Raw genomic sequence first — 14,383 nt, forward strand, 5'->3', positions numbered from 1 at the left:
GCCTCACCTGTTCCTTCTTTCCTGCCCCGCCTAGTTTCTAATTTCCCTGTGTATAAATACTTCCTCAGTTTGGTCCCTAGTCACGGAGTCTTTGTGCTGTTATCACCTGACACCTCTGTTCTGTGTTCCTCGCCTATGTCTTTGTGGTTTTTGTACTTTGCTTTCTTTTGGACTTTTTTGGACTTTGTATTTACTATTTTTGGATCTTCTGAGTGTTTGAATTTTTGCCTCTTCTTTTCTGGTTTTTGGCTCTTTGTTTTGATTTTGAACTTTTGTTTTTTTCCCTGGTTATCTTCTGAGCATTTGGATTATACTTTTGTTTTTGCCTTGGATTGTAAATATTGTAAATAAACTGTTTTTTTGTACTCTACTTTCACCTCACTCCTCTGCACTTGAGTCATTCCCCTGGTGGCCTAGTGGGGGTTTGCTGGATCATTACACCAGCGACCCGGGTTCGATTTCCAGCAAAACCCTAACAACTGCAGCAATTGCAGCCTGCCCGAGGCCCAAGACCAAGAGGGGGGGGCATTTCCTGGGGCTGGCTGGCTACTATCGTAGGTTCATACTTAACTATTTGGACATCACCAACCCGCTAACTGATCTCACTAAAAAGGGAGCACCAGATCCGGTCCAGTGGACCGGACAGTGCCAACAGGCTTTCACTAAGGTAAAAGCTGCACACAAGGCTACACACAAAGCAGTATATCGCGCTACCAAACTTCCACAACCAAATCCCAGATGAGCCCCCAATTTCATGTTATGACCCAGACGTGGGCCTCAAACATGAACGGAGTCAAACACCAAAATGAAGTTAACAAAATAAATGTATTTGCATCAGGGAAAAAAAAAAGATATGTCTAGGGAATCTGGGCTTCTGGTAGTGAATGTAATGAATGAGTGGAAAGCCAGCAGGGATCAGAGTGAGAGTCAAAAAATGATTGTGGTGTAGCAAGGGAATGTATAAAAGATACAATGAGTGCCTGTATGTCATGGAGGAAAGAGAATGTGAGTGTTAGGCTCTAAGTGTAAGGGCAGAGCCAAGTGTCTTAGGGGCAAGCTGTTCCCGGCTTTTAAAGCCAGCTGCCACATGTGACTAATTCCAATCAACCACTCTGCTATTCCCGCCAGCCAAGACTCAGTGGTAGCCCAGACTGACAGAGATGCAGAGGGTCGTCACAACACAAATGACACAATTCAGCACTTTACTTCTTTAGACACACAAACAACACAATTCAGCATTTTATCTCTTTAGACACACAAACAACAGAATTTAGTGCTTTATCTCTTTAGACAAGACATCTCCTGCCCATGCAGACCTTTTAAGCACAGGATAGCATTTCACAGGTACCTCATGCTAAATTCAGGCTAAAAACAGTGTACCCAGGAAACCGACATCTGCAAGTACTGACCTTTTAGGTACAAAGAAGAATTTCCACTAAGCTAAATCTGGCATTAAAAGCGGTATCGCAGGAACATAAAACTGCAGTACTCTTCTTCTCTCAACCCGATCTCTTAACGTGACCCGCTAATCTTCAATCTCTTCTAGGACGGGATTTAATGTGCGATCTGTCTTCCTTCGAGGCTTTTCCTCATAAGCAACAACAACGTTTCTGCAACTCCTTGTTAGGACCAGAGATTATCAGGGAAATTCAGCCAGTGAAACATAACACATATCATAACAACTGCAAAAAACAACACCGTGCCAATTTCCCTTTCGATCTCAAAATTACTGTTTAAAAAAATGTTTCCACTTTTACTAAGTTGTTCAAATTTAGTCCTCTTACCGCCACACTTGGAGCCAAAACCATAACTGCACAAACTTCATGAACCAAATTAGTAGCAAAAAATTGCTCACCTTTGCTTTGTTGCAGCCACTGTTTGTGCAGTGCAGTTCAGACACCCAAGTGCAGTCAGGTGAGAGGCTTCTTTCCAAATCACTTCTGGGTCACCGAATTATGTCATGGAAACACTCTGACTCTCCAAGCAAAAAAAAAAGATTCAAAGTCCAAGTTGCAGAAAGGTTTAGACTTTTATTCAACCAGTAAAAGCCGAGTTCGGTCTGCAGAGTGAACCGACTCAAAAATTACAAAGTTATCATTTTATACTGTCTCAAAGAAAAATACAGTGTACACAAATAATTTCATTGGTTCACATTTCATGTCATTCTTCTTTAACGTTTTTCTATTGGGCAGTATATCTTATACCTCTCATACTTTGTAAGAACTGAGCCAAATTTCCCAGTATGAATGGCCAATTTAGAAAGAATCAAAACATACGATAACACTGCATTCAAAGTGTACAATACTTGGATTCAGTCTGGCTGAGATCATCAGGTCTAAGGCTACAAACAACCTGCAGGTGCGGGCTGACTCCTCTTTTTTGCCCTTGGACACTCTACTACACCATAAGATTTAAGAAGTCCACTCTGTAGCCTGGGAAACTTCCCAATTTAGAGCAGCTTGTTATAATGTGTGACATCACCTGCAAGGCACTTTAGAATGAGCAACTGCTTAATTCAACATGATCTCAGGCTAAAGAGCCAAAACATAAGATAATCAGCCAAGCATTGAGGTCAGAATGACACACTGTGTAAATTAGGCCTGTGGTTTAACAGAAACCAACCTTTCAGCATAAGACAATCTCAATGTCTCTGCTGGATTTTACTGTAATTATGATCACTCAAACCAATTTGTTATTACTTTTCAATAGAATTGACCCCATTTATTCTTTACTGAAAATCAATATATTCAGCTTTGGATTAGTATATAATCAGCATAAAAAGAAATGGTTACATCATTCAGGATACACTTGTGATTACTTAAGGTGTGTGTTTATATATGTGGTTACATAATTCAGGATACACTTGTGATTACTGAAGGTGTGTGTTTGTTCGTGACTACATATGTGCATATAAAATCATTTCCAAAGGAAAGTGGTGGCCCAAAGCCACTTAAATGTTAAAGGTCAACTAAGTTAAAAAAACAAAATTCCACAGTGATCCAAATGTGTTTTCATGTAACCAGATAGATACCTTACATTTCTGAGCGTGATTTTGTGAATGTGCACTAATTGCTGGAAAGCGGTATTTCATCTGTTTTTCAGGACCCAAAGCTCCACCCTTCAAAAAATAAACTTACGAGCACGAGATAGGTCACGCGACCTCGTGACGTATGTTTCAGAATAACACAGTGGCATAGTCGTTGCACCTGGACTGAAGTGCGGAAAGTAATTTGAGTTGATTTAGTTACTTACAAAGACTGAGTCCAGAGTTTTCGCCTACAGTCCCCAGCCATGCCTACTCGGTGTATAATCGCAGGTTGTGGCAATACATATAAAGACGGGGTAAGCTTTCATCGCTTCCCCAAAGATGAGACCATCAAAAAATTTGCGCCAAAAATGAAGTCGTACAGATATCATGGCATCCTCAGCAGGTAAGTTCATACCTCTCGCTAATCTTGATAACTCAGAATGTTGCTGTTTTCATGCTGATAATAGATAACATCACATTCAGTATCAATATTAACAGCATCAAAAAAAAAATTGTTTCTTTCCTATCATTTCTATCTCAGGATTCATTTGGCAGCACTACACTACAACGCAAACAGTGACAGAGAGCAGGCAAGGACAAGTAAAGGGGACCTACGCTATAGTATTTGAAAACCAAAGTACAAGCCAGGAAGTGCTTCAGCTAAGCCAGTCAAAGAACCATGCAACTACTGTAAGTCAAAGGTGGAAAATGTCACGTTATGTAGGTTGTGATTTCCCCCATACATCTGTCACATATTGGCTTTGCACTGATTTGTAAAATGCTTTACCTAGTGTTACAAAACAGACAGCCCACCAAAACTAAAAGCAGTAATCTTCTTTTGAATGTTTGACACGTTTTTTTAATGTGTGTAGCCTATGTTGAGGAACTCATGGCTGATGTATCGGAGCAAGACTTTGACACTTCACCACCAGAGAGGCAGCCATCACCACCACCTTTGAGTAGCGGCCATGTGTACCCCCCCAAAGAGGAGATAATCCGATGCCATCACAGCTGATTTTCCAAAAAATGATTGTATTGTGCTGTATGTACACATCAGAGAAACTTTTGGTGGGCAAATGTGTGTCATCTTGTGCCTTTTTGGGTCTTTGAAAACTTTTTCAGTTCTGTTTCAACACCATACATATTTATTATTATTATTTTTTTTTTTTTTTGTTATCATTGCTGAGGTTATTTCAAGCAAGTGTTAGTGTTGATTATGGACATATAATGTATCCACACTGGATTGGGAAGGAATGCTGTGTGAATCCTTTTCCCAGGTCTTTGGACCTCTGGTTTGTCTTTGTTATAGGGTTAACAAATGCATTAGAACAAATAAATCTGATTCAAGTATACATTCAAACGTCTTTATTTGCCACATTACACCACATCCTGGAAACCTGTATATTCAGTGGATGGGAATGTCTCCCGGATCTTTGTGATTGCACAGGATGGCAGTGGACCGCGGACATGACGGCCTAGGTACTCCCAGCACCATCTAGCCAGCTGCTGATATGCAGTATGTCTGAATTTCCGGTAAATTCAATGTACTTTGTGAATTTACTTTGTGTGTGGTTTTATTATTATTATTTTACTACAGTAGTGATGACTTTAGCTGCAGCAATACATGAAATCTCAGCACTTTTGTTACCAATCAGAATTCTAGGGGGACAACTCACTCATTTTCAGATGGATCCTGCCTTGCATGCCCACCATCACCGTTCAAACTACGGGGGTACTCGGGGGATCCGAGATGATTTGGGAAATGTTGGGGGGTCTCTAAAATATTGGCAAAATGATGTTTATTGACATAGCAATCGTGTGTAACGGGAAGCATTTGCATATCCGAAGTGTTGTGGAAGATTGGTTGTTGACATGATTTCCAGTGATGCTTTGGTGCTGCTGTGGATCAGATGTGTTGAGTAGCCTGACTGGTTTTTTTTTTTCTTGAGTGTGGTATCATTGTTGACACGAGGTTGTTTTTTGAACATGCCAATGCGGACACGATTTCCCCTGATGAGTTATGACTTCAGACGCGATGTGTGTGTGGAGGTGTGGAGTCCGTGTGATATGTGCGTAAGATAGGCTTCTCATGTGTTTGGAGATCCGCGCTCTGAGACAAGCACAAGCACCCCCCCAAGGGAAAAAAAGGGACCCCCCGAAAATATCGGCATAGTTCGAACACTGCTCACCATACTGCTGCACATACTGGTAGTGTGCTGTCTCCAGTACCCATCTATCCAGGCAGACTGTTTGAAAGCCTGGGTGAGACGTGATGCACTCTAGTTGTGCATTCTGTTGCTCATTGTAGGCTTGTATTTTTGCAGTCACTTCGGGGATCTCTCTGCAGCACACTGATTCGACGGCAGTCGGCATTGACGCACAGGCAGAGCATGTGCACCTGTGTCACGGAATGAAAATAGTCAACCTACAAATCAGGGCGTTGAAATAACATCTTATTTGCTACACAGGCCTACACCTTTCGTGACACAATGGAAAACAATGCACAACACAATGTGTCCCTTTTATTTCAATCCTTATCGATCATTTCCACAAAAACTGCAGGGACTTCTTCAGGTACTTTCTGCATTGTATTCTGAAACATACGTCATCACCTGTTGTCCAATCAGAAAGGGATATTTTGTAACTTCACTAAAAATATACGATTTTGAGAAGAACAACTTTCTTGCTTTACTTCCAAGTCGGGTTTTGTGTTTTTAGGTAAGAATAAACATATTATGAAAGTTAATTTTTTTAACTTAGTTGACCTTTAAGCTGGAGCCTCTTGGCCTTGTCTAACACTGGAAAGCTCCTGGAGACGGGAACTGAAAAAGGGAAGTCTTGTGTCATAGCAATGTTTGCAGTGCTGCATGCACTTCAGGGTGAAAAAGTAGATGTGGTATCCAGCTCTTCTGTGCTATGTGAAAAAGATGCAGAAGAATGGACTGACTTCTACCAATAATTTGGCATCACAGTTGACACAAACACAAATAAAACCAAAGATAAAGATAGAAAGGAATGCTACCAGAAGGATGTGGTCTATGGAACAATCGAGGCCTTTGCTGCAGATCATCTTCATCAGATATTTGACATGAAGGATGTGAGGACTGATCGCAGCTATCAGTGCATCATTATTGATGACGTGGACTCCCTGCTGCTGGATCAGGGAGTGCAGCTGATCTATCTCTCCAGTCCCATGGTCTCCATGCAGCACCTGAACATTCTTCTGGCCATGATCTGGGGCCATGCCCATCAGTGCGGCTTCCTGTCAACAGGACACCAGACATCCATACAGAGTCCCCCAGCTTCATTCTTCAGGGCCATATATGATTCATTTGATACAGAAGAAATTACTAACCCCATGGATATTTTACGTATTGCTGAAGAATCAAAGATTGTGCCAGAAGGACTTACAGAGGACATCTTCAAAAGTGAAAAAGATTAACTTCTCAGGAAACTGAAAACTGTGAGTCAAGATGCTATGATAGATTTCTTCCAAGAACTGCAGCACTATGTCCCCTACAGTTTCACTGTCTACACTTTAGATGAGAATGGATTGCTCCAACTTAGAAAGGCCAGGGAGTACAACAACCAGGAGATTCAAGACCTTGCATTTCTTGTTTTGAATGAAGGATTGTGTTGTCCTCTTTATCATTCTGAAGAAATTCTTGTACAGGCCATTGCAGAACTCATCTCTGGGAAAATTCAGTATACTCCATGCAAAAACAATACAGACAAAGTCAGCATCCCTGGATTCCTGAGAAATCTGATAGAGAAGAAATTGCCGGTGTGGATTCAGAATGCCTTTCTGGCAATGAGATTGAAGCAAGGATGGGAGTACGTTGTAGAAAATGACAGCATCTGTCCAGTGGACTTCAGATCCACTGGTACTGGAGAACTGAGTAAGAAATGGGTGATGGTCTGCAGCAGTTCATTGAGATTAAACACCAAGTTAAACTGAGCACAATTTCAACAGTGACAAACTACATTTCTAACATTTATTTTTTTCAAAAATACCAAGGGAAAAATATATGGAACAACAGGGATGCTTGGGAGTGAAACAGACATGCTGTTTCTGCAGGGCCTATATTCAAATCTCTCTGCCTGCCAAATAGTCTAGTCGTGATCCCCATAAGCCCAATAGTAAACCCAGAAATGTTGAGTACCCTAAAGTTTTATTGCATAAATGTCATCTATAGGCCTATTGGATGGAATTTAGCTTGGTTGCCCAAAGTTGCACTTTGAGCAATTTGCATAATTAGCATAAATAGGCGATTAATGTGAGATTATTACAGGTGAATAGGCAAAAAAAATTAAATAATATATATCACCATGAAACTCTCTCAGTTGATTACTCATTAAGATGAGAAAAAAAATGTATTGCATGTTTTTGTAATTTGATGTTTAAATATGCAAATGAGGCCATAAATCAACAAAAATATGCTAATTAGCATACAAACAAAACTAAATTTGTTTGATAAAGCCAGGGTCAAAAAAGGTTTCTAAGGGTAAATATGTGTACTTGGGGGGTCTGAGTTGGTGAAAACCTTTTGAGGAATCTAGTAGACAGTAGTAGTAGTAGACAGCCATAAAGGCTAAGTCAGACCAAGAGAACGGCCGAAAGTCGCCAGAAAAAGGATTCTGACAATTCAGCTCCACGTTCCCAGACATCTGTGAAGAACACAGTTCACCAACTACACTTTTTACCACAGCCTACATTCTGTGCTTGTCAGTCAGCATAAGCATCCATACACATGCATCCACCTAGATCTTGCTAGTGGAAAATAAAGCTCTGACTTGTCAAATTCAGGACATTAATTAAATGTTAAAAACCGAGACTGGGCTGAGAAAGAGAATAAAAGTCTCATTTCACTGACCTCTCCAGACTCTCAATCCTGATTTTCTGCTATGGTATTACACATTTAGCTTTTACTTAGTTATTGTTCTATGGTATTACATAATTAGCTTTTACTTGACAGTAAAATATTTAGTCCAGACACTGACACATTCACTTGCTACTTGACTCTCTACTTGATCACTTTTCTCTCCCATGGTGAATGACTATACCCCTAACATCGACAATTCCATCTGGACTGGATAAAGTAATCTAAGTGTAAAGAATCTACAGTATGTTGGAAAATCTAAATTAATGCCTTACCAGATATACTTTAGTGGATACTGTAAGTGTTTCATTAAAGTGCAAGCAATTGTTTATCATTTGCTTATATGGATAATATGAATGTCATTCATGCAGTATCTTTAACTTCCCTGATGCAAGGTCATATTTTGTTGGTATAACACCTAGAATCAGACTCAAACAATATTAACAACTTGTTTTTGACCCGTTCCCTCATTCATGGTCAGTATGGACAGCAAAACAGCTGCTTCTTCACGCCATGTAATGGCAAAGGTCAATGTCAAATTTTCAAAAGCTCAGCCATCAACACAATTATCTCTCAAAGCAAAGAGAACGGAGACGACCTACACACAATTTTAGCATCCCATGTTGCCTCTGAGGGGGAAACTGTTTCCATTTTAGCACATAAAACCTGCTATTGCAATTACACCTCCAGATCAAGGCACAGTCATGCGAAGAAGAGGAAGGGTTCTGTGTCAATTAATCCTGGTCATAGGCCACTCAAATCACAGACTCAACCATTTGAATTTAAAAGAGACTGTCTGTTGTGTGGAAATGAATGCATGCCTAAGGATCCAAAGAACCCTGAGCGTTGGAAGCACGTGATTCAGTGCCGAACAGTTGATGGGGGAAAGGAAAAAGAACATTCAAAGAGGTGTTGGAAGACATATGATGAGCAGCAAGATGCCTGGGCAACGGCAGTGTCTCTAAGATTAGCAGGTGTACGAGGAGATTTGCATGCCAACGATGCTCAGTACCACAAAAGCTGCTATGACAATTTCCGCAAAATTCCACTAAATTCTGTCAATTCTGTGTCATGTAGGCCAGCAATCGATAAAGCTTTGAGATTTGTGGTTGAGGAAATGAAGGGGAAAATGCAAGAGACGTGGACCATGACTGAGCTGTATAAAATATACATTGCAAACTCAGGTACACTGACTCGGAAGCAAATGTTCGCAAACTTATCTGACTATTTTGGTAAAGACATTGTAGTGTTGAATGTGGAGGGCTGTGATACAGTAGTTGGTTTCAAAAACTACTTAGCTAAAACATTGAAAATGGTGAAGCGGTCAAACATTGATGATGAAGATGAACTGGACAGGCTCATCAGGAGGATCAAATTAGAGGTGGCCAGTATACATAAGCCAAAAGATTACGATCTGAGTGACTTCTCCTTTGCAAAGATCATAAAGGACACAAGTGCTATGTTACTCTCATTTGTTTCAAAACTGGTTCCTGGGGGATCAACAACCAAGGCTTCACTCAGTCTCACACAGTCCATCCAGCAGCACATCAGTGGCAAACACAATCAAACAACATTAGGACTTGCTGTGAAGCTCCACCATAAGTATGGTAGCCGTGAGCTGATAGAGTCCCTCAATGATCATGGCTTTGTCACCAAATATGATGAGGTTCTTCGGTTCCGAAAATCTGCAGCTCAGTTTGTAACAAAGGACCCAGCTGAGTATCACAAAAGTCTTGGTTTGACAACTGAGTTGGGCCCCATATTCAGCTGGGCAGACAACTATGACCTCTATATTACAACTCTGAATGGAATGAAGAGTACGCATGCAATGGTTTCGGAGTTCACACAACATCCTGCACCTGGCACCATTATGACTGGCAACATTGGAGTGATGCAACTTAAGATCCCAAGGTTAAGGTGGACTGAGGAAAGGTCTTTATGGCTCACTCATCAGTCTCTTCAACTGGAGCACTATTCTGGCCCCCCTAAGTTGAAACCACCAGCTCTTCCTGTGAAAAGTCCTAGTCCGGAAGAAATGCGCCAGGTTTCCACCAGCTTGACACAAGCAAAGGAAAGAGATGCTGCTTGGCTATCACAGCTCTTCTCCCACTTAAATCCAGTGGATTGGGCAGGCTATAACACATATGAAGACAGGAAATCACAAACTACCACCAAGCCTAAAACAATTGCAGTGTTTGGGCCCCTTATCGATTCTCCACCTTCACACCCTGATACTGTGCTCACAACTCTAGTCTACCTTGAAAGATCATTGAAGAGCTTTGGCATGAAATATGCACACATCACAATGGATCTTCAGCTCTATATTGTGGCATGTCAAATCCAATGGGGTAACCCAATGAGATGGAAGTCTGTCATCATCCATCCTGGAATGATGCACACTCTGATGTCATTCCTTGGCTGCATTGGATTCTTGATGAAGGGTTCTGGCATGGAACAACTGCTTACTGTGGCATTTGGTGGCATTGCAAACATTGTCAATGGAAAATCCTGGACAAATGCACTGCGTGCATATCGGATGCTCTTGGAGGTTCTCCTCCAAGACCTTCTGCAAGAGGGACCACAGACTGATGCTGCCATTACAGAATATCTGGACAAGGCATGTGAACACCCTACAGGCAGGCTTTGGGTGGACTGCCTGATTTGTCCCACCTTCATCGCACTTAATTTTGTTCGTGCAGAGAGACAGGGAGACTTCCTCCTACAACAGCACTGTCTCAGGCAGATGATACCATACTTCTTTGCTGCTGGGCACCATAATTATGGCCGGTATATCACTTGGTACCTAAGGATGGTGCAGAACCTTCCACATGATGCTAAGGAGGACCTCTTAGCAGGAGCTCATGTCTGTCGCCATTCCGATGGTGGAACTGCTGTCCCTGCTGACCAGTTTGGTGAGCAGACCTATATTAAACAAGGGAAAGGACAAGGAGGACTGAAAGGCATCTCAACCAATGAGGTCCAAGTTGCAGTGTGGATCAATTCCTATCCCATTTGTTCCCACCTTTCTCAGACAGTGGAGGACATGTATGTGAACCAGGAAAATCCAGAGGAGGAAAATGTTCATGGAGATGTAAAACAGACTAATACACACAAGGAGGAAGGTGAGAGGAGACAACAGCTTGATCAAGGAGATCGCAATAAAATGATGGAGGAGTTCCAGCAACATTCTCATCCCTTAAAAGAGAATCAGCAAAGTCTCTACAACATTGTGAATGGCCAAGTGGCACCAGGTTCAGTGAATGTGCAGAATGCTCTTCAGATTGGTGAACAGCAGAGCAAAGATTTTCCAAATTCCCTTCCTGAAGGCTTCCATAGCTCCATTGGTAAGAAAATCACAACCATGGAGGTGATAAAAAAAGCATTGACTGTGAAAGGCCAGCCCGTCTATGACATGGAGGCCCTGTTTGCTCAACTTTTAGTTGTGGGGCAGCATAGAGTTGAAAGATGTTTTTGATCTTGAGCTCAGTCCAGTTCCACCATCACTCATTGATGAATTTGGCTGCCTAAGGAAGGGTGACAAGTCTGTCCTTGTCCGAAAATTGGGAGTGCCTCATGAGAATGCTTCACTTCCCAATGTTGTTTTAGTCGATGGAAGTCAATTGCTATATCACATTGTCTGGCCAGCGGCAGGTACGATTAAGGACATTGCCTCAAGCATCAATACACGCCTCTCAAATGCCTATACTGTAGCCGGAGTTAATGAGGCCCTCATCATCTTTGACCGGTACAATGATGAACCCAGTGCCAAGGATCATGAGAGGAGAAGGTGAGGAGGAATTGGTGCAACTGATTATAAGCTGACAATCAACACACCACTTCCTTGTCGAGAAGCTGTGATGAAGAGCACATCAACCAAAGCCCAGCTATCACGCCTTCTATGCACTTTTGACCTCACCACTAATAACATCTTGTTTGTGAACGACACAGACTGCATTGTGAAGCATGAAGAGGCTGACATCACCCTAGTTAGCTACATGCTCCATGCAGCTGAAGCAGGGGCTCCAATAATAAGTATCCTGAGTGATGACACTGATGTATTTGTTCTGTTGGTGTACTGGGCTTGGAAGGCCAATGTCAAATCAACAGTGCAGATGGAGAAGTGGAATGGCACCATCCTGGATATAAATGCCACTGTCAGAGAATTGGGTGAGAGGTGTCAAGGTCTCCTGGGGATGCATGCACTATCGGGATGCGACACTGCTTCCTATCCCTGTGGAAAGGGCAAGACATCTGCCCTGAAAGTACTCCTAGGGAATTCTATCCCTGGTCTCAATACAGTGCTTGGTGAACCTGATGCTACTCACAGTGCCCTAAAAGATGTTGGGACTGAGTTCTTTGTCGCACTGTATGGGCAGAAGAAGGCCAAGTCGATGAATAGCACTCGTTACCAGATTTACAGTCGCAGCAAAAAGCCTCCTAAACTTAAAAAGCTTCCTCCTACTGATGCCAACCTGATGCTACACATACTGTGTGCTCATCTTCAGGTCATGTTGTGGAAGGCTGCAGGTCAGAGAGAGCCACCTGTAGAAGCAAGAGACATCACTAAGTTTGGATGGGAGGTTGGTGGAAGGGTTATCATGCCTGCTCTTGCCATCCAGGCAGTGGCTCCAGTACAGCTGCTTGATGTCACCAGCTGTAGCTGCAGCACATTGAAGGCCTGTAGTAAAGGAAACTGTAGCTGCCATGCTGCAAGTATCAGTTGCACTGACTACTGCAAGTGTGAAGGGGATGAGGTCGGCTGCTGCAACCCATTCACAGCTCATACAGATGAAGATGATGAGACTGAAGGGAATGAAGAAACAAATTATGAAGATGGTGAAGGCTATTAAGTGGGATGGTGTGGTTGTTCATGCATACTATATATAGTTATTTTACAGTTTGTTTGCACATTTGCAGTTCATGTACATAGTTATTGTGTTATTGTTCTTTTGGGTTAGTTTGGGTGCGTTTGTGCATGCTGGATACTTGTTCTGCATGGAACACTCCTTAATCTATCCATACAGTAGTCCAAACACTGCCACCTGATCAGATTCCTTAAACGTTTTTCACCAAATCATACCCCCAAGTATACATTTTTACCCTCAGTAAAATTATTTTGACTCGGGCTTCATCAATGAATATGATTTTGTGTGTATGCAAATGAGCGCATATTTGATGGTTTATGGCCTCATTTGCATATTTAAACATTAAATTACAAAAACATGCAATACATTTTTTTCTCATGTTAGCATAAGTAATCAACTGAGAAAGTTTGATGGTGATATCTATTATTTTTTTTAGCCTATTCACCTGTAATAATCTCAGTTTAATCGCCTATTTATGCAAATTATGCAAATTGCTCAAAGTGCAACTTTGGGCAACCAAGCTAAATTCTATCCATTAGGCCTATAGATGATATTTCTGCAATAAAACTTTAGGGTACTCAACATTTCCGGGTTCATGAAATCACGACTAGACTAAAATGCCAACTTTCAACTGGAAGAAATTGTTTAAGGTCAAAGGTACTCTGAAGACTTCAACTGAAGAGTGGAAATCTGAAATAAAAAAATGTGGTTATGGCTCAAATTTCCCCAAATTCATACAGAGGTGGAAGAGCAGCCTTGGTGACCTGTGAAACTATCAACAAGACCAACCAACTGCATGAGGAGCTGAAAAGCATCATCCCAGGTCAAATCATTCTCTACATCTGCAGTGACAAAGACAGTTTGAGCAAAATAAGTAAGACACTAGATCCTGGTGATGTCACTGTCACCACAAACCTTGCTGGACATGGCCCAGACATAAAAGTCTGCAAAGAGGTGAACAACAATGGAGGATTATTTGTTATCCTGTCCTTCCTGTCTGAGAACACAAGAGTGGAACTCCAGGCTTTTGGTCAAAATGCACGCAAAGGTAAACCTGGATCTGCACAGGTAATCATGACCACTGATCATCTGCAGGAGTCCGTCAGGACAGTGTCTTCACTGGATAAGGCAAAGAAAACAAAGGACAGACTTGCAGCACAAATGATAAATGGCATGATGAACGATGTTACCGAGATGAAACTGTGGAAGGACCTGTTTTCAGAGTACTGTGAGATCCTTCAGGATATTTACAGGAACACAGATGAAGAAAGAGCTGTTGTCGCCACCATGAATGATTTCTGGGGGATTTGGTTGCAAACTAAAACAGAGGAAATTGAACAGTTGAAAAGAAATGAATTGCAAACAAGCTTGAAAACTGATTTATCTCTGGCAAAAAGTCAGCCTCAAAGTCATACTTCACCATGTTCAAGCATTGACCACTACATCAACTTTGGGAATATCACACTGGGCAAAAAACGATGGGATGTCAGCTCAAGGCTGTTTGAGAAAGCTATTGAAGGAGATGAAACTTGGGCAACAATAGCATTTTATAGTCATGCATACTGCACTATAAAGCAGAAAAAGGAAGATTACCTCACTAAGGCCAGAGA

At 41.7% G+C, this 14,383-nt stretch overlaps 1 long non-coding RNA gene and 1 pseudogene across 1 annotated transcript; both read left to right on the forward strand.

Annotated features, from left to right (window-relative positions):
- The first annotated feature begins 297 nt into the window (after positions 1-297).
- LOC132871026 (uncharacterized) lies at positions 298-4,378 on the forward strand. Its single transcript, XR_009651242.1, has 2 exons — positions 298-3,718; positions 3,901-4,378. It is a non-coding gene; the product is annotated as an uncharacterized LOC132871026 (long non-coding RNA).
- A 161-nt stretch (positions 4,379-4,539) lies between these two features.
- LOC132870337 (protein translocase subunit SecA-like) lies at positions 4,540-14,316 on the forward strand (annotated as a pseudogene).
- The last annotated feature ends 67 nt before the right edge of the window (positions 14,317-14,383 follow it).

The sequence above is a fragment of the Neoarius graeffei genome, chromosome 22, assembly GCF_027579695.1.
Source record: "Neoarius graeffei isolate fNeoGra1 chromosome 22, fNeoGra1.pri, whole genome shotgun sequence".
Lineage (NCBI taxonomy): Eukaryota > Metazoa > Chordata > Actinopteri > Siluriformes > Ariidae > Neoarius > Neoarius graeffei.